The following is a 23,319-nucleotide window of genomic DNA, read 5'->3' as shown; positions in this document are numbered from 1 at the left end:
TGAAGGGAAGGGCCCCGGCCAGGTGTCTGGGGGGCCCTGCATGGTTTCTTGCACCGGGGCCCTGAAGATTCTAGTAAAGCCTCTGGTCGGCAACCAGCCGGCGTCAAGTCATCGCTAGAAGGCATTTTTTTCTCAAGTGTCCCAGTCTTGTTACTAGTTGAGCCAGAGGAGTATCCCACTCATTCCCTTCTCCTATCCCCATATAAAATAAAACAAAAAAAAAATAAAGATGCCGGACTGTTCATTGTCTCAGGTCTCACAATTGGGCAACAAGCTTAAATGTGCTGTTGGTGCTAACAGTAACCCTGGCAGAGCCATATCCAGCACTGATGCAGGAAATATTGCTACACCAGGAAAGAGGAAGAGATGTCCAATACTTAAATAGGTCATTGACCTTTTTCAACAAGGGGGGTAATTGGCTGAGAGTAAGTTAGATGTGTCAGCAGTAAGTTTGACTCCAAGATAAGGAAGGTGATGTGAGGACCAGGAAAAGGGTAATGCGGACTGAGCCAGAGGGAGTTCTTCAGTGGATAAGGAGATATTTAAGGCTGTAGATTTACGAAGGTTCACATGTAGGCCCGAAATGTTGGCAAACTTGTGCAAGGTATGAATAAGATTGGGTGCGGAGATGTGAGGGGAAGAGAGAAACAGAAGGACATCATCCGCAAAATAGAATAGTTTATGACGATGACCCCCTAATTCAATACCTTTGATAGAAGAGTTTAGTCTAATATGTTGTGCTAGTGGTTCGATCAGTAGGGCAAAAAGTAGAGGTGATAATGGACAACCTTGTCGTGTTCCCCTTTCTACATGAAAGACTTCGGACCTGTAACCAGCGTACTTAAGGTATGCTCTGGGTTCATTATATAAGGCGGCCACCCATGTTAGGAAATGAGGACCAAAGCCCCATCTACGAAGAGTAAAATTCATATAGAACCAGGAGACCATGTCAAAAGCTTTTTTAATGTCCAGAGATAGGAAACAGGTGGGGATGCGTCTCTTTTTAGCAATATGGGTTAACAGTAATGCCCGACAAACATTGTCGCCTGCTTGAATAAAACCCACTTGATCTCGGTGGATAAGCTTCTCAATGATATTATTTAACCTCAAGGCTAGGAGTTTAGCCTAAATTTTAATATCTAAATTCAAAAGAGAGATAGGGTGGTAATTAGACCAGGTGGTGTCATCAGTGTGGGGTTTAGGTATCATGCATACCGTGGCTGTTAGAGACTCCTCATGGAAAGAAGCACCATGTAGAAGGGAGTTGAAAGCATTAGCCAAAAGGATGTCTGGAATGCATGACGTGGAAGTAACAGGAACTTGATGTCTGATACCGGAGTGACGTAAGTTCCGACGCTGACGTCAGTTCCTGTTATTCCCGACAAAAGGGCGTGCTTGTGTGGCTGGGTCACACATCTGATGATGGCTATTGGCTGAAACCAGTCAGGCATTCGTGACGCTATACAAGTACACTGAAGCCGTGGCGTTTTGAAGGTCCGCTGAGTTATATTCTCTATTCTGATGTAAGTAACTTTCATAATAAATGTACTCCCTAAATACGGGCTTTAATATGAGGTTTTCATTTACTTTTGGTGATGCTCGTGCTGGTCGGGTTGAGTGAAAAAGGGTCGGACCCATTGGAATTTCATACTGCTATTTCCTGAGAGGCTGCAGACTCGGACTTATTGCTGAAGCATTTACATTGCTTTGCTACTCTGAATCGCTGCATGTTTGTTTGAAATCTACAAGATATATTGTACACTGCCTGTCGCATTCCTTTGTCTGGTAAGGAGATTGGAGTGCTTCACGGTTGTGGAGTGTGCTATACTTTGCACGAAAGCTGGTGGAGGAATTTCATCCCTTCATTTACTCACATTGATATATGCTAGCGCTGCATATGGGCCCACAATCACTCTGCACTGCTTGCAACAGCATATCACCGCAGTGCCCACACTGGCTCCATGCTCACAGCCACATAGACACATTCAAGCATCGGCTACATATCAGCCCGAGATGCTCCTTGTCCCCTCTGCTGCACAGGGCCAGTCTTCCCGTAGGTACCATTCGCACCCCTGTATTCCACAGGGTCGAGTTCGACAATTCAGTCCCCTCAGCAGGTACTCCACCAACATGTGGGATAGCCCATGCTCTCTGGCTCACTCCGGCATCCGCCATCTTGCTCCTACACACACGTGTCTGCTCCTCAGCTACACCAGAGATAAAACTATAATCCTACCACTTTATAAAACTCTGGTCCGACCGCATCTGGAGTATTCTGTCCAGTTCTGGTCGCCGGTCCTCAGGAGGGATGTGTTGGAGCTGGAGAGAGTCCAGAGAAGGGCAACTATACTAATTAGGGTAATTGGAGGACCTTAATTATGAAGAGCTTCTGCAAGCGCTTGATTTATTCTCCCTGGAGAAGAGACGTCTGAGAGGGGACATGATAGCAATTTATAAATACCTCAATGGTGATCTCAGTATAGAAAAAAAGCTATTCAGTCGAAATGATTGCATGAGGACTCAAGGGCATACAATGCGATTAGAGGAGAAGCGTTTTAACCTCAGGCAACGCAGGGGGTTCTTTACTGTTAGGGCTACAAGATTGTGGAATTCTCTACCACAAGAGGTGGTTTCTGCGGGAAGTATGGTTGCTTTCAAAAGACTCTTGGACGTGCATCTCAAGGATCAGAACATTCAGGGGTATGAGAGATGATTACGGCCACACACACCTACACAGGTTGAACTGGATGGACTATTGTCTTTATTCAACCTCAACTACTATGTAACTATGTAAATATGTAATAAATAATAATATATAAATGTTGGAGCTAATGTAATAATTTAGGCTGTTTTCACACAAGTAGCCAGGAAGAGGTAAAAACAGACAGTTGAGCCATATTCTTCCACTCCTCCACCTATAAGCACACTTGGTGCCTCTCATATGAATACACATTGCTGCAGCCACAATGCTTTGCATTGTGGTGCAGCAATTTTAACACCGCATTCTGGGCTTCTGGGCTTCTCTCCCATGTTAGTGAATGGATTTGCATTGCACGTACAAGTCAGATGCTTGGCACACAGTTGTTACGTGATCCCACTTGGCTAAAATAGCCATTTAGCAAAAAAAGTCAAGAAAAAGAAAATCAGGTATCAGAAGGTGGCAGTGTAGCTTCCTGAACAACTGCAAACCTTCTTTTACCATCTTCTTACAAGTGATCCACTGTGGACCACTTTTTAAAGGGTGGGCTTGGTAAACGCTGCTGCTAATATGAAAGGAGCCGTAGTCTGTGCTTTCCAAAGAACTGCCCTTGGCACAGTTTCAGTTCAACACACAATATTTGCTTTTGCTATTTTTATCTAAGACAAAGTGTGCTGGAATTTTGTCCTCTTCCACTTTCCTGGTATTGTAATCCTTGCCCTTTGCTGTCTGAGCAAACACAGGCAGTGCAGCCAGCTCTGTGACTGACCACTGTGGAGTTCTGCTCACTGGATATCTGCTTATCATAACCACGTCCAATGCTGCACGATCGCCTGGCTAAGCACACCTGGGGCATTCTGTCATGCACAGCCCAACATACCTAATCACGGTTCAGGTTGGCTGTGGAAGATATGGGATTTGCTGGCTTCTCCTAAAAATGCTGGTAGCCTGACTGTTTTTGGCCTCATTACTCTCTGAATCAGTGACCCAGAATTAGCATGCAGAATGTGACCCTAGAGTAAACTCAGAGCTCTTGATTTGTATACTCATTCCAGGCATGCGACTGAAGCCACTAGATCTGTGTGGCACCCAGGCAACTAGCATATTTGGAATAAGAAGAAGCTGTAGTAGCGGTCATGTTGCTCTTATGATAGTGTAGCACCCTCCTAGATAGGTGCTAGCATTGTTATACTCCATCTGCTTATCAGGGGAGCCTGATCTGTTAGTTATGCCTGTTGCATGTGTCCAGGTGTGAGTCACTTGGTCTGAGGGAGTGTCCCCACTGTATCCAATAGGGGAGCCTGTTGGACAGTGGAGGAAACATGGCCAGTGGCAAATGGGCTTTTGTGGCAGTCCCGGTGGGAGGGCACCACTGCAGTGCATCCTGGGATTGACTATAAAAGTCAAGGGCACATGTGACAGGGCATCTTTGGCGGGAAGCAGAGTCCCAGGAGGAGGGTGACAAATGTCTCTCCTCCTGCAGTCTGAGGAAAGTGGTCACAGGCAGTCGGCCTGGTGAGTCAGGTGTGGAGCTGAGCCTTTAGGGTCCTGTAAAGCTGACAGTGGAGCTGCAGGCAGAGTCAACTGGGAAAAACAGTGTCCGTGAGTACCAGGGGGCTTGCCAAGGGGTCTGCCCAGGAAGGGGGGCCACTTAAGTGAAGTCAGAGGGCAGAAGGTCAGCTCACACAGTTAGCAAGAGTAAAGGGGATGCCAAGTAGAACCCTGAAGAGTAAGAGTAAAGGGGGTACCAAGTGGGGCCCTGAAGAGTAATTCACTACATAGTTCGCCTATCAAATACTTCACTTCAGTGGCAAGGTGAAGAAGCGGCCTTGCCGCACTTAATTTAGCTACAAGTCCTCCAGTTGTGCATAGTTCATCAAGTTGGAGTATCCCACTGATCCCTTCTACCATCCCAAATTCTAATAAAATACAAAAAAACAAATCCCCTGGACTGTTTCCTTCCTGAGCCAAACACTTAAAGTACTAAGAATAAGTTGTTGCTATGGGTAACCCAGGGGAACCCGCTTGAAGCAGCTCCCAAGAAAGTAGTGCTACAATAGGGTAACCAGACATCCTCCGAACCAAGTCTGTCTCCGGTTTTGTTCCTGGATTGAATTTGAACAGGGGCCCGGGCAATTTAAAAGAGTCATTTCAGAATTAAAAAAATCAATTCTGAATTACACTCCCCGGCTCCTAATAGCTTAGGGGGGGGGGGTGTATTGTTTTCCATTATCTGTGCCCCTTTCTGATGATCATGTGCTGGGCGGAGCGGAGGTACTATTTCTTCCGTTTCGGGTGCATGCCCATTCCGCTCCCGCTCGTATGTTCTTCTGCCTTGGCTCAAGTCCTGGCCAGCCGCTTGCCTTCCTATGTCCTTGCCTTCACGGGTGGAGTGATCTTCCTCTGCTCAGCTCTGCTCCCCACCCAGTAGTAGCCCGGAGAGTAGGACTTGAGAGGTTGTGAGGGGCGGTGCTGACAGGCAGAGAGAGGCAGCTGGGCTCAGCTGACAGTGTCCAGCAGCAGGAACAGAGAGGAAGCCAATCTGATCATGGGGCTGCCAGTGCCTTCAACAAGGCTTTAACACATGTGGTCTTTGGGGGTGTCTATGAATAGGCTACATTACACTGTATCTGTATGGCATAATGGATGGTATCATAAATCACAGGCAGGAGGCACTCTATCATGGCTCTGGCTGGCTAGCTGTGTCACAGTGTGTCACATAACATGGCTGCTGGGTGCTGATTTTGTTAACCATGTTAGCCATGTTATGTGACGCACTGCCAGCCAGAGCCATAATAGAGTGCCTGCTGCCTGTGAGTTATCATAATGCTTATGATCTTAACCAGTTGCCGACTGCCCCATAGCAGATTTACTGCTACAGGGCAGTCACGCTGTGCAGGATCATGTGTATATACGTAATCCTGAATTTCTGGGTATCAGAACCGATCAGCGGGTCTGGTGGACTTATCCACTGATCGTTCTGTACACAGGCAGAATGGCAGTCTGCCTATGTAAACAAGGCAAATAGCCGTTCTGTCGGTATGGAAAACATTGACCCTATGTTTCTGAAAAGCAGGGACAGGGATCTATGCCTTCCTTAAGTTAAAGCACCTCCCCCACAGTGAGAAAACACTTGTTAGGCACACATTTAACCCTTTGATCAACCCTGAGGTTAACCCCTTCCCAGCCAGTGTCATTTGTACAGTGACAGTACATATTTTATCACTGATCACTATATTAGTGTCACTATTTCCCACAACGTGTCAAAAGTGTCACCCCATGTCCGAGTTGTCTGCCGCAATATATAAGTTGCTGATTGCTGCCATTACTAGTAAAAAAAAATATGTCCCCCGATTTCATTTAAAAATTTGGTTACCTTATCTTATGATAGGTTTCCTTTAGGAAGTAAGGCCTTATGCACAAAGACATCTTGAAAAGTAAATTTTGCGCACGATGTAGTTCCCTGAACTAGCTACTTTTGTGTGTAAGGTAAGGCAGGTAGTTGGTCGTCATTTTTTTCATGTTTCCCTCCTCATTGGGTGCCAAGCAAGGGTTACATGAGAGGCCAACCCCGAGGTTGGTTATTCTGGGCTAAGCTAGGCACCTTAAACAAGTACATATAGGGTACCTTTTACTTTGTGCAATCTTCATCAATGCCCTGGGACAAGGCTGAAGTTGCTGTGGGGGAATGCTTAACCCAAAGGTGAACCTCTACACTTAGAAATGTATGTACACCATGTACACCTGCACTGCAACTGTTAACTCTCGGTTCCCTGTGACACCTTCTCCATAAACTGCATTTATGAGGGATATGCTGAGCTCTGTACACATCTACCTATCCAGCGTTATCCACTCCCCAGTAGCAGAGTGGGCCCCACTGCTGCCTGCGTGGGGGTGCACACTTGCACTCAACTTAGCTCTTGAACTTCCATACCTCTGTACAAGATGCAGCATAAATCCTCTCCTGTTACTTTGGGTGACAGACCGCTGGTGGAAGGAGTGCTAACAACATCTCTCTTTTTGCTTGAGGCCTCTCCACCTATAACAGATATAAGATATTGACCGGCTGCTTGTTAAACCTTCATTATCCTTGGTAACCACTTATGTCTTTACACTACTCCACTCCACATTAATGTCTTCATACCCCATTGTGTTAGGACCCACTCAGTGAACTATGTGTGTGCCAGTTACTTGCGATACACCTCTTTAGTAACTTCAGACCAGGCAAGGACAGTGTTTCAATATTTTACTTAGGAAAAGTGCAAAATGAACATTTCAAAGTACAACATACAAGTGCAAGGTTGTCCCTATGCCTAACTACAGGCTTGTGCTGCCCCGGCATACCTACAAAGGTGAAGTCCAAGTTAGTACAGTCCTTCAATGGCATGTTGCCTCTGGCCACCAGGCAGTGCTGGTGTCTTTGGAGCGAACCCCAGGTTCAGATGACCTAATATCCCGATGGTGATAAATGACCTCCTTCTGCATCTCGTGGGTATCATTCTCTGTCTCTCTCCCATACGGGCCCTGGTTTCAGCTATATCCTACTTTAATAACACAGGATCATTGGGCCAGACCCAGAGGAGAACCCACCAAAAGACCAAAGAACCAGGATAGGCATAAACTCCTTCTTTCCTGACCGGGACAGCACCTATCTGGCTGTTTCAACCCACCTACATGTGTGTAGCACTGCCCCCGCGAGGACTGCTGGATATTGACTCTGCGGGCTCCCCTGGTTACTAACACACGGTTATAAGTAGATAAAGTTCCTAAATCCCTCCTTGCTCCTGTTGGCTCTTCACAGAAATAAACAGTCTAGGGGTGTTGTTTTTTTTTGTTGTTTATTTTATAATTGGGTAAGGAGAGGAGGGAATAGTGGGATACTCCAACAGAACGTTTCACATAGATGAGGATTTATATCTTCAGAACTTTTCTAGTGATCAGGATCAGCCAGGCTGTTAATCCACGCTGCCACAAGTGTAGATAGGGTTTTGTTTCTTGCCCTCTTTACTCTCTGACAAGACGACTTGCACTAGCATCCCCTCTCTGCTGACAACCGTTCACTGACTATCCTAGGAGCAGGGGTGGCCCCCGTCAGGTCAGGCCCCTTGACATGAGTTCCTGTACTCATGATACTGCAGAAACAGGACCTCCAGTGTCTCCCCTCTCAGCCAGCTTCCCTGGACCTCTGGGTTCAGCTCCTCCCTGCTACTCTTCTGACCCCCTGAGGCCGCATGGCGCCCCTACGGAGTAGGAGGCAGCCGCCCCCTCCCTCCGGGACTCCGCTCCCCAATGAAAGACCTCGAGCACATGTCCTCCTGGCTTTTATACAGTATCCCAACATGCACTGAGGTGACTTTCCCTCTGGCAATCATCAGGACTGTATCAAAAGCCCATGCACCCATTCCACTGTCCAACATGCCTTCCTATTGGCCCAGTGTGAAACACTCTCTAGACAGAATGAGTTGCACTCTGAGCACAATGAGCAGACCTCACTAACAGATCCTGCTCTCTGGAAGGCAGAGAACAATATAGATTTACCTGCAGCTCTTCTGGTAAGCAGACACTATACTTTCTCTCTAGCACCTACCTAGGAGGGTGCTACATGTGTTTGGGGAAATATGTCCTACATGAATGCATAGGTAAACACTGATGCAAATTCCATCTGTGTTTACAAAGTGCACAGCTGCATACAGCCATTCACTTGTATGGGCGACTGTATGCGGCACCTGTGGCTTCTGGGTATGGGAAAACAGCAGACCTGCAGATGCTCGGGTCAAATGTAGAGGGCTGTGGATGGATGCTACCGGTGGCGATATATAATACGTTGTGCTGTATTGCACCCTATACATACAGTATATCTGTGACATCATCCGGTGGCAAGTTCACACATATTTTCTTTTAATATTGTATAATACAGTCACCCTTCATGCCACAACAATTTAAGTTTTTAGGTAGATCTCCCTCCATCCCACGAGTCGTTCAAAACATGACTCCTTGTAAGCCAGTCTTCTTTTAGCATGTTCCGAATGCTTTGAGGACTTTTCTAGGATGATTCTGAATCAACAAAAAGTCTCTGGTAAAAGGATACCCATTTGCGTAATGACATCACACAACCCCTGAGGAAGACCACTACGCAATAGGTCAAAACACGTCGGGGTACCAACACGTTGGTTGTGATTGTTTTATTTATGTATGGCCTTTTTCATGTCTCTTTGATGGGTCAACATTGTAACCAGAGCTCATATTTCCTTCCATGTGAAATTTTTTAACAAATTGTTAATAAAACCAATAATTTTACATTTTTGATCTTAAGAATTATTTGCTGCTAAAAAAAAAAAAAAAACCCTGAGGGAATTTTCTTTCCCTTTTCTATAAGCAATTTGGGGTGTGCAGCCCTATCCTTTTTCATGTGTTTTTCCAGCTTTACAAGTGAATGGTCTTCCCTTATGTTGTAAGTCGCCACGTAAACTGTTGGAGCAAAATGAATCCTGTATACTAATAATAATAGCTGTATGTGGGCGTACGGATGTAAACACTGAAGGATTCTGCTTTAACGTTTACCTTCACATGTGTATAGGTCATATTTCTCCAAACCAGCTGCTTTTGCTTTTGGGGTAATACACCCTATGTGCATGCACAGGTAGACGTAGATGTAGAAGTCACGTTTTTAGATGTAGAGCCGTGTACAGCCAATCACTTGCATGAACGCATGGGAAAAGGCAAAAAGTTTACACTAAAAGGCTTTTGAGCATGTAAATGTCCATGAATATCCATGTGCCTAAGGCCTAAAGCAAGGATTAGGGTGACAGCCCTGAGGCTTGCATCTCTAAAAGTTACAGTTTGGGTACAGACTAAAATAGTCTTGCCACTGTTCTAGCTATAGCAGATAAAATCAGCTGGAATTCAAAGATTTACCACCAGCACCACCTGTTGGTAAAATCTAGTATTGCACCTCCTTCAATTGCACCTGCAATGACGCCTATTATTATTATTATACAGAATTTATATATCGCCAACAATTTGGACAGCACTTTACAATATAAAGGGTGACAGTACAATTTCAACACAGTTCAATACAGAAGCAATAAGAGGGCCCTGCTTGTTAAGCTTACAATCTAAAGTATTTTGTGTTTTAAATAGGCATGGGTTTTAATATGGTACTAGAGGTAAAATCAATAATGATGATATATGATGCAGTCTGTCAATTGCATTAACAAAGAGCACTGCTTTGCCATCAACAGCTCCCGGGCAAGGCCACTGATTGGGAGTCAGCAGGACTGGCTCTCTATATTTTGACTGCTGTGTCAGCCAATGACAGCGGTCACATGAATGATGCAGACGCTGTTAAAAAATATTAGCTGGAGTTCAGCTTTAACTTGTTGGTCACTTATGTAAAGGTCATTTTGCCCTCTATTTTGTGGCTGTTATTACAAATATCCCTCCCCAGGCAGGATATGGCACTAATACTGTAGGTAAATAAGAGAATCAGAACCTTTGCTAAGTGTAAGAGTGGGTTTGACTATAAAGTTGACAGTGTCCCCACCCAGGACAGGACCTCTGTGAACAGAGAGGATTCGATTCCTGGGAAATGAACCAATAATCAAATCAAGTAATTAAAAACAGAGGAATTACCGATGTAGCACCCTCCTAGACAGGTGCTAGGTAAAAGCATCTATTTTGCTCCTGCTGCTTATCAGGGGAGCTGATCTGTTGTCACATGTTTCCAGGTGTGATTCATTGGGTCTGAGGGAGTATCCCCACTGTATCCAATGAGGGAGCTTTTTGGACAGTGGAGGAAACCCAGCCAGTGACACATTCTGTTTCATGGCAGTCCCAGTGGGAGGGCATGTGGCAATGCATCCTGGGATAGGGCGGGAGCATGTGACAGGGTATCTTTTGGTGGGAGCAAAGTCCCAGGAGGAGGTGGATGGCTGTCTATTACTCCTGCAGAGTGAAGAAGGTGGTCCAGGCGGTCGGCCTAGGGACCAGGAGTAGAGCTGGGCTGCAGAGGATCCAGTGTGCTGACCAGTGGAGCTGCTGGACAGAGGACTTTGGGAAAAACAGTATCGTGAGTACCAAGGGATCTGCCTAGGGGTCTGCCTAAGAGAGGGGACCACTCCAGAGAAGTCAGGGGATCAAGGAGCCACGCATAGTGTTACAGTAAAGCAGGTGTCGTGTAGTGAACCCTGAAGATTAAGAACAAAGGGGGTGCCAGGAAGGGCCCTGAAGTTGTTCAGCAATACAGTTCTGTTGCTTCAGAGTACAGATTACATCAGATAATTACTTCAGTTCTGCGTCACAGCTAGTGTCAGACTGAAACCAGCAGCCTAGCCGTGACTAGCTCAATTTCAGTGTTACTCAGCATTAACCAGCGTTAACCAGCATTTACTCAAGTCGCCCCTGCCTATTGTGCATAGTTTTGTACAGTTTGAGTATCCCACTCATCCCTTCTCCTATCCAAGTTGCTAACAAAAACATAAAAACCAAAGAAACTGGACTGATTCTTGTCTGAGGTAAAAACACTTGGGAAATGCCAGATTGTTCTACTGTTGCTAATGGTAACCCAGGGGGACCCGTAACCAGCAGCTCCCTTGGAAGTAGTGCTACACCAGCATATAACAATAATCATAAGTATATTGATGCACACCAGCATGAAAATAACACAAGATTTTTACAAGAAAAGAATAACAGTACATACCCGTACATCCAATGTATAAACAGGTATTATCAGCAAAGGGCCCAAAAAGAATCCTGGTGGAATTGTACACATATACCCTGGTATATATAGTTAACAAAGATACCTTCAGATGAATGTTGCAGTAAATTTCATTTGCAGGGACTTCTGGGCGTGATCGGGATGCGGCGTCCATCTTTGTATCAGAGACCTGAAGACAAGATCAGTGGTCATTGGTAGATCCTTCAGCTGAGTCCAATCAGCCTGGAGTGCAGCTTCTCAATAGCAGGAAATGTGGTGTGGCACTGGAACTCAGAGTCACCAACCTACTCTGCTCTTTAGATCCTCATAGAAGTTTGTAATCTAACATGCAATCCGGACCTCTGACTACCAGAACTGCCCATCGGATGCCTAACCAGGCTCAGTCTAGCCTTAAGCTTACACTAGTTATAGAATCCCAGACTAGAAGGAACAGGGTTAAAATAATACAAAAGGAGCTGCATATTAACCATTTTACAATAAACAGGGTCTATTTAGATCCATGTGTGTGCATTAAGCAGGTGTGTTGTTGTGCATTTACTTTGTGCGGGGATGTTTCACTTTAGCATTTATACAGGTAACAGGCATTGACCAAAGCTTGTTAGTACCTGTTCCCTATGATTCCTATTGTATGAAGCATGCGTTTTGATGTGCTGCCATTGACTTCTGTTGGCCTCAATGCACTAAAAGTGGTTGTAAAGTTAGTGAATAGCATTACTGCCAGCCCCTCTGTTATAACAAAGTATAATACACAGTGTCAATGTTTTCCACAAATTATGCCACTGGGGGTGTGTCCAAGATGGCAACCTAAGAGGACGCACGGTTTAGAGCTCTGCTGGTCTTACCTCATCTATCCTGTCTCCTAGTTGCTTTTCTCCTCAGGAAAACACTCTGGCCAGTTCTGGGTGCCCTACAAATCACAACGGAGGGGGGAAAAGCTTAATTTTCCACCACTAGCGAAGGTTACAGCCCAAATCCAGGAGCGCTACATGGTGGCTTCTCCCTGGCCTGTTTCCAATATGGCATCACAGATGGAGGCTGAGGAACCTATCGACCCACCACAGCTCGGCTTCCAGGAGGTCATGGCAGCGATCACCTCCTGCCAGGCTACCTTAACAAACCAAATAGAGGCAGTGCGGCTCGATGTGGGAATCATCCGGCAGGACCTGGACAAGCTCCGCTCGTGAATATCGGTGGTGGAGAAGCGTGTTGGACAGGCGGAGTACACAGCTGCAGAACACACTGCTTCTAGCCACACTTTACAGACCAAGGTCTGGGCCCTGGAATATAAGGTGGATGATGCCGAAAACAGAAGCAGGAGGAACAACCTGCGGATGGTGGGCCTGCCTGAAGGGGCTAAGGGGAAGAATCCTTCAGTTTTTGTGGAGGAGCTGCCGGAAGCCCAATTCTCTCCATACTTTTCAGTGGAAGGTTCCCATCGGATCCCCCCCCCCACTCCTGGGCCCCTGAGTTCTCCTCCTCGCATCCTGAAATTTTAGTCTCTCAACTTCATGCACTGGGATGAGGTCCTCAGGGCTGCTCGCAGAGTCGGTGAGTTAAAATTCTAGAACCCTAAAGTGCTATCCTTTCCCAACTATTCGGTTGAAACACAAAAGCTCCGTAGATCCTTTAAACGAGTCAAAGTGGCGCTAAGCGCTCGTGATATCAGATACAGCATTCTTTTCCCAGCCAAGTTAAGGGTTCAGGATGGCGAGACTGTTTGATTATTCACCTCCCCCTTGATGCTACCTGGAATCCTTTCCTCTTCACCGTTGACCTTACTATGCTTCTTGTGCTCCATGATTTCAATTCCCCCTTGTTGGCTGGGCCTGTTGTTTTTAGCTCAGCGGGGATCCGTATTTGATCAGTGAGGATCTGGCTAAGCCTTGGAATGCCTAAAGGGCCTGCTGCATTTCTGCACAAGTTTTCTTTCTGTTATTGCTGTTGCCCACTGGACACACTAGGTTCTCCTTGCCAGGATCTCTATCCCTTTACCGTTATACCGGTCTGGATTACCTGAAATGGCAGATGGAACTAATCGTGTCATAGTTAGCATCTGAACTATTCGGTGCCCTGACTGACTATGATTATTCAGGACCTGCCTTTGCTATCCTACGCACATGTATGGATGGTTCCTTCGCTGCGGATCTATGTGGGGATTCTATGTTCCTGACTATTCAGTTATATATAAAACTTTTCTTTTATAGTTTAAAACACGTAACCAAGAATATGCCCCTTGGATTGCCCAGGAGTTTGTGAATATGTGTATCCGCACCGGCAACTCTTTCTATCTTGCTATGTTCGTCTCTCTCCTAGCTGCCTAAGAGTTCACGCCCTCTCTAGTTTTGGTACAGTTGGGGGTTTGGGGATAATATGCATTTCTTGTATTCACGGGAGATGTGGGGTGGGGAGGGTTTCAATTTCTGCCGTTGCAGATATTGAGTTCAATTATTTTGTTTTTGGCTGTGATTCTTCTCTGTGGGGGGGGGGGGGGGGAGTTGCTCTGTCCCTGTGTGTTAGGCCACGGTTGTGGTTCCTTGCAGTCTGGTGCGTTTTCCCAACCGCCCCTTATGGGAATGGAAATACCTCCATTTTGGGGGACGACTCTCTAGTCATGGACATGTCCTTTGGTTTTTAGACCTGTATCGCCAATATGGTAAAGTCTATGCACATGTCATTATAATATACCAATGATATATGATGTGATATTTATATGTGCTCTATCTGTATATTATGTTCTCTCCAGACATCACAGACCCCTTGAGGAAGACCTTACTCCATAGTTCGAAACGCGTCAGGTTTCTGCGTTTCATGTGATGATCTGTATATTGCGATTGTAATCTGTTTATATTTCTTATTGTAACCAGAGCTCATAATGTACATTTTTCCATCTTGGGATTTTTTACTCTTTTCTATTTATCAATAAAGACAAACTTTTTTTATATATATTTGTAGTCTTCATATTCTATACATTTTTTTTTTTTGCTGCTACAAAACCCCTGGGGGTTGTGCTCTTGTTTCTCCAGTTGCCAAATTGTAATCCTTACCCGAGTCCATGGAGGAAGCGATCATTAGTGCCCTAGCCTGGTAAGACCCCCCTGGAGTGTGCCTCCTATAGGCCTGTCTCATTCCTAAACATGGATGCTAAAATACTTGCAAAGGTTCTGGCCTCCTGTTTATCCTCTCTTATCTCTACCCTGATCCACGTTGACCAGACTGGGTTCATGCCAGGCAAGGGCACCGGCATAAACATTAGACACCTTTTTTTAAATCTATCCCTGACCCATGATAACGCTAGTTATAGGGAGTAGTGGTCTCCCTGGATGCCGAAAATGCTTTTGACTCTGTAGAGTGGGTATAACTATAGGAGGTCCTATGGCATTATGGGTTTGGTCCTAATTTTTTGCGCTGGATTCAGATGCTCTATCTGGAGTCTAGGGCGAGAGTACGTACCAATGACCGGATCCCTGATCCTTTTCCGCTCTATAGAGGCACTCGTCAGGGTTGTCCCTTGTCTCCTAGTCTGTTTGCCCTGGCCCAGGAGCCTCTGGCGATTTTAGTCAGGGAGCCTCCAGCGAGGGTTGAGGATTGGGAGACTAGAGGAAAAGTTGTCCCTCTATGCGGACAATGCCCTACTTTATTTGAATGATGCTGGCTCCTCGCTTGTGGCTGCCCTGGAGATATTTGATAAATTTGGTGCATTCTCAGGTTTTCACATCTGTCCTTTTCCCTCTAGATGATTGATCAGACAATGATCAGATGTCTGCACTAGCCACTCCCATGCCACTGAGGTGGTTGAACGAATTTAGATACTTAGGAGTTCAGGTGACCAGGGATATCTCTCATTACTGTACCCGTAATATACTCCCTCTGCTTTCTCTCCTTAAATAGAGATGTGCTTCATGGTCCGGGCTCCCGTTGAATCTTCTGGGTCGCATTAATATCATTAAGATAATGCTCCTGCCTGAATTTACCTATCTTTTCAATAACTGCCCAATATGGATCCCAGCCTCTTTCTTTTGGGACTTGGATTGTTGTTTTGGCTCCTTTTTTGTTTGGAATGGTGCCCATCCTCATCTGGCCAAATCCACTCTCCACCTTCCTGTGCAAATTGGGGGATTGGCCCTGCCCAACTTCCAGGTGTATTATTTGGCAGAGATGTTGGTCCCGGCGTACTGGTGGTTTGAGGCCTCGTGCTCTAATGCTACGTTATGTGTGGAGGCTGCTCTGTTGGGTTCTCTGCCGGACCTCAAAAATCTAGTTTATAAGGCCACGTGGGCTTATGCGACAGTCCCGGGTCCAACTAGGGTGAAGCTGTGGGTTTGGGTGGTGGTCAGGCATCGGTTCTTCCAGGCAGAGCATTGGTCCCCTTTGCAGCCTCTCTGGGGGAGTCCAAAACTGGCTTACTTTCATTTGATTCCGGATCCCCAGGTGTGGGAGCCCTATGGCATTAGGACCCTAAGGGACAATACACCTGAGGGAGTACTGTTAACATTTCCCCAGCTTTCACGACTGTTTCAACTACCGGGTTAGAGGTTTTCCACAATGCTCAACTTCGCCATGCCGCCAGGGCCCATTTCCCCACTCCTCCTCTCCTTCAACTAGACCCCGTTTAAGAATTATTGTTTCAGAGTGGTCTTAAGAAACCTCTTTCTGCTTTATATGGTACCCTGTTAGCTACTAACTCTCCAAAAATAGACAAACTGTGAGACCTATGGAAACAGGATATATTCTCTTTGGACAAGGAGGATTGGGAGGACTGTTTAGAGCAATGCCCTAAGTTGGTAATCTCCTCAGGGGATAAACTTAATACAAATACAATTTTTACATCGTGTTTATTTTACTCCAGTGGGACTCCATAAAATATAGAATATATAGAATATATATACACTTATCTTCATATGTTCTGGGAGTGCCAAAAGATTTCTGCCTTCTGGTCGGATGTACAGTATTTGAGGTGCTAAACCTTCGGCTTGAGTTATCGGTCTCTATGTCACCAGAGCTGGCCCTGTTGGGGAAACATGATGATGTCCAAAGGTCCCCCCATAGTAAACAATTGATTTCATGCCTGTTATTCTATGCAATAAAGAAATTCTCTACAGGTGGTCCTCCCCTACCTCCCAGTTCAATTTGCCAACCAGTTTGCTTACCAATCAAATTAACCTGTCTAACAGTTTGCGTCAAAACAGGGGTTTATTTAGCACACATTTGCAAACTTCACAGTGGAAGCACATGCAAGCTTTGTTGTTAATGTGTACTGGTGAGTAGACATACTGGATGCCTTTGCTGTAATACCATCAGCTGGGCTTCCATTATGCCCCCAATTACCTTTTAGTAGGGATGGGCCACCTCCAGGCTCACCTGCCCCCTATCTATCCATTAGCTTGCATGTGCTTCCACTGTGAAGACTCTTATAAATTCATTAGATTTAGGACTGCAGGTAACACAGGGAGCCGTGGAGTGGCCCTGCAGCTTACACATGCGTTTGCAAATGTGTGCTAACTAAACCCCTGTTTTGACGCAAACTGTTAGACAGGTTAATTTGGTTGGTAAGCAAACTGGTTGGCAAATTGAACTGGGAATTTTATTTTTGTTTGTTTCATGTGCGTTGCCCTTCCATGTGTTCTTTGCTATGCAGGCCAGTTATAGGTGGGGGCAGAGGCCATTTTCTTTGTCCTCCCCTACCTCTCCTGCTTTGTCGTCTTGGGAAGCCAGGATTGATGCTGCATTGCCCCTGTACAAGTTGTCATATTAATAGTCGCTGCTCTTGAAAATTCAACAAGGTGTGGTCGTTGTGGACCTCTCAGTAGGGTGAATTTGTGTGCCCCCCCTCCCCCTTCTCATGTTCAACAGATAGTAGTATCCTGTGGCTTTCCCCCCCCCCCCCCCATTGAAATAGGCCCATTTGGGAATATAATGTATTCTTAAACATATTGTCCAATTGCTCACTGCTTGATTATTGCTGGAATATTGTCTACCTTTTTTCTTCTGCTCATTTAATTGTGTTACACCATGTCATACAAATTATGTTTTCAATTTGTTTTGTTTTTCATATACCCTGTATTGCTACTCCTTCAATAAAGCAATCCTGGTTGTTAAAAAAAAAAAAAAAATGCCACTAAATACCTTATTTCAGAGCGCTGCTGTGCGCTCACGTGACCTCCCACCACTATCCTCCTTCAATCTAAGGACTACAGCAGGAGAGGCTGAGATTTCCCTCTGATGTCAGTCGGGAGGTCACGTGACAGATGTGCTGTCCGTTCAGCCTTTCCCACTGTAGTCCTTAGATCGGGGGAGTAGAGTGGTGAGAGGTCATGGGACCACACAGTGGCACCCTGAAATAAGATATTTAGTGGCATAATTTTCAAAAAACATTGACACTGTGTATTATACCTTATTATACCAAAGGAGTTGGCAGTAATGCTATTTAATGACTTTACTGCCACACGAAATAGCGGCAGGAGGGGAGGTGCTGTTTTGGAGATTGCTCATACACTAGGAACTGACAGGCAGGGGATAATGGCGGCATGTAAACTGACCATGGTATCACGAATAGGCTGCTATGATTACCGTGGTCATCAAGGTGAGCTACCAGCCCAGTGCCATAATCCAATTTGTATAAAGGAGAAAATAAATGTTTGTTGGGATCAACTAAACATTAGATGCTGGAATTTTCGGAGGCACATCATAAGATAGACCCAGTACACATCATTATAAAAAGTAAAAAATTTTAATTACAAACATTAGTTTAAAAAAGTTAAAGAGTTGGGGATTTCTCACCTCCACACTCAGTACAATAGGTTTATCACCTTTTAAAAGAGAATAAAGCAGCCACACATCATAATATTACAAAAAGTATAAGAATATACAGTTATTCAAGAATGATCTGATTAGTGGTCAACCAATACTTGACTTTATGAGGTCTGTCTGATTAGCGGTCAACGCGTTTCACGATAAGCTTCATCAGGGCCATCCGTAATCAATTATTCGCCATATGAGTGCGGCAACTGTGGCTTTTGGGCAGACACAGGGGACTAGCGAAGAGCAGGGACACCATAAGCAAGTGATGTGATCAATACGATATGATCCTAATTGCGTTAGCCATGCAGGGATTAGGGCGGCAACGTATTATCTTCAGAGGGACAGAGGCAGTCAAAGTTGAACCACTCAAAGTGTGCAAGGAGGCACAAATGACTGAGTGGTTCAGCCTAATACAGCAACAAACGTATAACATGTAGAATATGGTGGAGCCTTTAAGGAGGTGAGGAGAAGATGGGGGCAGTGGGGGGGGGGGGTTGCATGCAAAGGTCAGAGCTGAAGAAGGGTGAAAGTGAGATTTGTATGGGAAATGCAGAGGTAAGCAGCTGTGGAAGAAGGCTAAACTCTGCACTCTGTGTGTAGCGCATCTGAACTCTGCACTCTGTGTGTAGCGCATCTGAACTCTGCACTCTGTGTGTAGCGCATCTAAACTCTGCACTCTGTGTGTAGCGTGTCTGAACTCTGCGCTCTGTGTGTACAGCGTGTCTGAACTCTGCGCTCTGTGTGTAGAGCGTCTGAACTCTGTACTCTGAGGGTAGCGCGTCTGAACTCTGCACTCTGTGTGTAGTGCATCTGAACTTTGTACGCAGCACGCCCCCAAACCCTGCACTCTGTATATATTGCACTATTAGTATTAAATGCTCCTTTGAGACCCTCCCCCTGTTATGAAATTTGGCCACACACACTATTTGATGCAGTTTGAAGGGTGCATGTGTGTTGTGTGTGTGTGTGTCTGTGGGGGGGGGGGGGGGAGAGAGAGAGAGATCGGAACATTTCCTAAAGGACTTTGTGTTATAAAGAGTTGTCCTATTTTATCACCTTTAAAGAACATCATTTACAAATGATTACCTAATAAAATACCTTAACCACTTCATGCAAAATCATGTATCTGTATGTCATTTTGTTGAAGTGGTTATACCGGGGTGATGCCTACAGCTAGAGGCATCAGCCCAGTACTGTTTTTTAGAGCGGACGGTCGGCTTTCATGTGATAACAAACGATGCACCTAAATAGCCGCTCCGCCTTTATCACAAGCAGCAGGAGGGGATGTCCCCTCCCCCCACTCCACCTGGGTCTCCCATCCCACCGGGAGACCCGAGCGACCAGCCAACATATCCGCCGGCTGGCTGGAGTCTCGAACAAATGTCACTTTTGGTTTACTCAGCAGCCAACGGTACCGATTTGAAAGAATCCAAGATATTCAAAAACACAGATTTTGGAGTTTTGAATACTTTGGCTTTGATCTGGTTTCCAATGTAGTTACCCCAGAAGCGACTTTACAATGTCCCTTCCGGTTTACTCGGCAGCCAACGGTGCCGATTTGAAACAATCCAAGATATTCAAAAACACAGATTTTGTCGTTTTGAATACTTTGAAGTGTAGAGGAGGGGTTTGCGTTCTTTTAGACCCCAGATCCCTCCATAAAGAGTACCTGTCACTGCCTATTACTGTCACAAAGGGATGTTTACATTTCTTGTGACAGCAATAAAAGTGATCAGGGTAAAAATAAGGAAAAATAAATAAATAAGAAAAATAATTTTTTTTTAAAGCGCCCTTGTCCCCGTGTGCTAGCGAACCAAACAAAACACATATGTAAGTCGCGCCTCAAACATAAATAGTGTTCAAATCACACAAACTTTTTAAAGCTCCGCCTATGGAGATTTTAAAGTACTGTAGTTTGTCCCCATTCCACGAGTGCAAATTTAAAGCGTAACATGCTAGGTATCTACTTACTCAACATAACATCATCTTTCACAACATACATAAAAAATTGGGCTATCTTTACAGTTTAATTTTTTTTAAATTCAGTGAATTTTATTTTTTCCCAAAAAATTGCGTTTAAAAGACCGCTGCGCAAATACCATGTGACATAAAATATTGCAATGACCGCCATTTTGTGGCCATCAGTGCTGCCTTATAAGTGCCTCCTCGTCAGTCCCCACCAGTGCCATCTCATCAGCAAAATTTTATAACAAACTATGAAAAACTTTTTTATTTTTCAAAATTTTTATTTAGCAAAAAGAAAAAAACCCAGCGGTGATTAACTAGTACCAAAAGAAAGCTCTATTTGTGTGAATAAAATTATAAAAATTTAATTTGGGTACAGTGTTGCATGACTGCACAATTGTCATTCAAAGTGCAACAGCGTTGAAAGCTGAAAATTTGCCTGGGCAGGAAAGGGGTAAAAGTGCACAGTATGCAAGTGGTTAAAGTATATGTGAATCCTTACCTTATATAACAACCCAATCAGTTTAACCATCTTAGCGGTATTCCCGAGTATGGCTCGGGGTTAAATTTCAGAGCCAAAAGCGGTAACCCCGAGCCACACTCGGGGTACCGCCAGAAGCATCGTTGGGGTTACTTACCTTGTCACCGGGATCCAGCGATGTATCCCGGCGGTGTCTGGCGGCGGATCTTCCTCCCGATCCTCTCCGTGCCCCGGCTTTCGTCTCCTGCGACGTGACGTTCGCAGGGGGGTGGAACCGGCGGCAAATTCAAATGTAAAACACACCAAACACACTGATACAATGCAAAATAAAAAAAAAAATCACATTAGTTTGCCCCCCAGTGCCCTTTCCTGCAGTTTTACTGTACTTTTTATGTATATATATATATATATATACACATATACACACACACACGTATATATATATATATATATATATACACGCAGGGCTTTTTTTCTCAAAGAATAGGTGCAGGAACTCTCCCTTTCTGAGTGCCTCCTTCTCTCCGCCCCTTCCCACCTCCAAGGAATGTTCCTTGGTTCCACCCCTTGCCCATCTCCCAGTACTGCCCTTTATGGTGAATACAGAACCAGGTATAACTTGGTTATAGCCAGCATCAACAGACTCCTTTCTCAACAGTAGAACTCTCCCAGCATTAATTGACCCCCCAGCAACATAAGACCCACCCCACCAAAAATAGAACCTCCACCAATATCAATAGACTTCCAAAGCAACAATAGACTCACCCCCATGCAAAAATGGATCCACTCCAGCTACAATAGACCTCCCAGCAGCCAGCATCATAGACCCTTTAGCACACCCAAGCACCTCTTGCATAAATTCAGTACTGGAGGTGCCGGCACTGCGTTCCCCCGCGTTCCTGCTGAAAAAAAAGCCCTGTATATATATATATATATATATATATATATATATATATATAAACAGTATATATATATTATATATATATATATATATATATATATATATATATATATATATGTATACATACATACATACTTTAACTTATTTATAGTTTTTTATTATATTATAATTTATGATTTTGTGTTTCAAACTTTATCATACCCGAGATGTTATAAAGAAGAACGCACAGTAAAAAAAAAAAATCATATGTAAATAGTTGGTTTGGGCTGCTCATTCTTAAGAATTACATGCAAAATAATGGTACCGCTTTCAGCACCTAAAATCCGAAAGAATCATACCGCCAGGGAGGTTAATATAAAAATGAAAGGCAAACTTTTGTGTGTATGTGTATATATATATATAACAGTATCTCACAATCTCACAAAAAGTGAGTACACCCCCTTTTTTTTTTTAATATATATTATTATATCTTTTCATGCGACAACACTGAAGAAATTATACTTTGCTACAATGTAAAGCAGTCCCCTCAAAATAACTCAACACACAGCCATTAATGTCTAAACCACTGGCAACAAAAGTGAGTACACCCTAAGTGAAAATGTCCAAATTGGGCCCAATTAGCCATTTTCCCTCCCTGGTGTCATGTGACTCGTTAGTGTTTCAAGGTCTCAGGTGTTAATGGGAAGCAGGTGTGTTAAATTTGGTGTTATCACTCTCACTCTCTCATACTGGTCACTGAAAGTTCAACATGGCACCTCATGGCAAAGAACTCTCTGAGGATCAGAAAAAAGAATTGTTGCTCTACATAAAGATGGCCTAGGCTATAAGAAGATTGCCAAGACCCTGAAACTGAGCTGCAGCACAGCGGCCAAGACCATACAGTGGTTTAACAGGACAGGTTCCACTCTGAACAGGCTTTGCCATGGTGGACAAAATAAGTTGAGTGCATGTGCTCAGCGTCATATCCAGAGGCTGTCTTTGGGAAATAGACGTATGAGTGCTGCAAGCATTGTTGCAGAGGTTGAAGGGGTGGGGGTCCGCCTGTCAGTGTTTAGACCAGGAATGGGCAAACAACGGCCCCCGGGCCTTATCTGGCCCGGCGGACCTTTTAATCTGGGCCGCAGAGCGCTAACTAACAGTCCTAGGCTTCAGAAAAGGGTGGACTCGGGGCGCAGAGCAGTGCGCCCCGAGCCCACCCATTGTGGGACAATAGCGAATGAAAATTCGCTATTGTCACACGGATCTCCTCCTGGCCAATCAGGAAGCGTGTCTTATACGCGCTTCCTGATTGGCCGCAAGGCAAACCCCATGCCATTGGCCGAGGAGGAGGCGGGAGGACTCGAGAAGACACCGGGGGACTGAGGAGAAGCCGCCGCCGCTGCTGCTGCAGGTAAGTGCACTGGTCTCGGGGGGGGGGGGCACACTGCATTGAAGGGGGCACGCACGCTGGTCTCTGCATTGAAGGGGGCACGCACGCTGGTCACTGCATTGAAGGGGGGCACGCACGCTGGTCTCTGCATTGAAGGGAGCACGCACGCTGGTCACTGCATTGAAGGGGGCACGCTCGCTGGTCTCTGCATTGAAGGGGGCACGCACGCTGGTCTCTGCATTGAAGGGGGGCCCGCACGCTGGTCTCTGTATTGAGGGGGGCACGCACGCTGGTCTCTGCTTTGAAGGGGGAACGCATGCTGGTCACTGCATTGAAGGGGACACGCACGCTGGTCACTGCATTGAAGGGGGTACGCATGCTGGTCTCTGCA

This window comes from Pelophylax lessonae, assembly GCF_965119305.1.
Source record: "Pelophylax lessonae genome assembly, chromosome: 12".
NCBI lineage: Eukaryota > Metazoa > Chordata > Amphibia > Anura > Ranidae > Pelophylax > Pelophylax lessonae.
Note: the sequence above shows the minus strand (reverse complement) of the source record.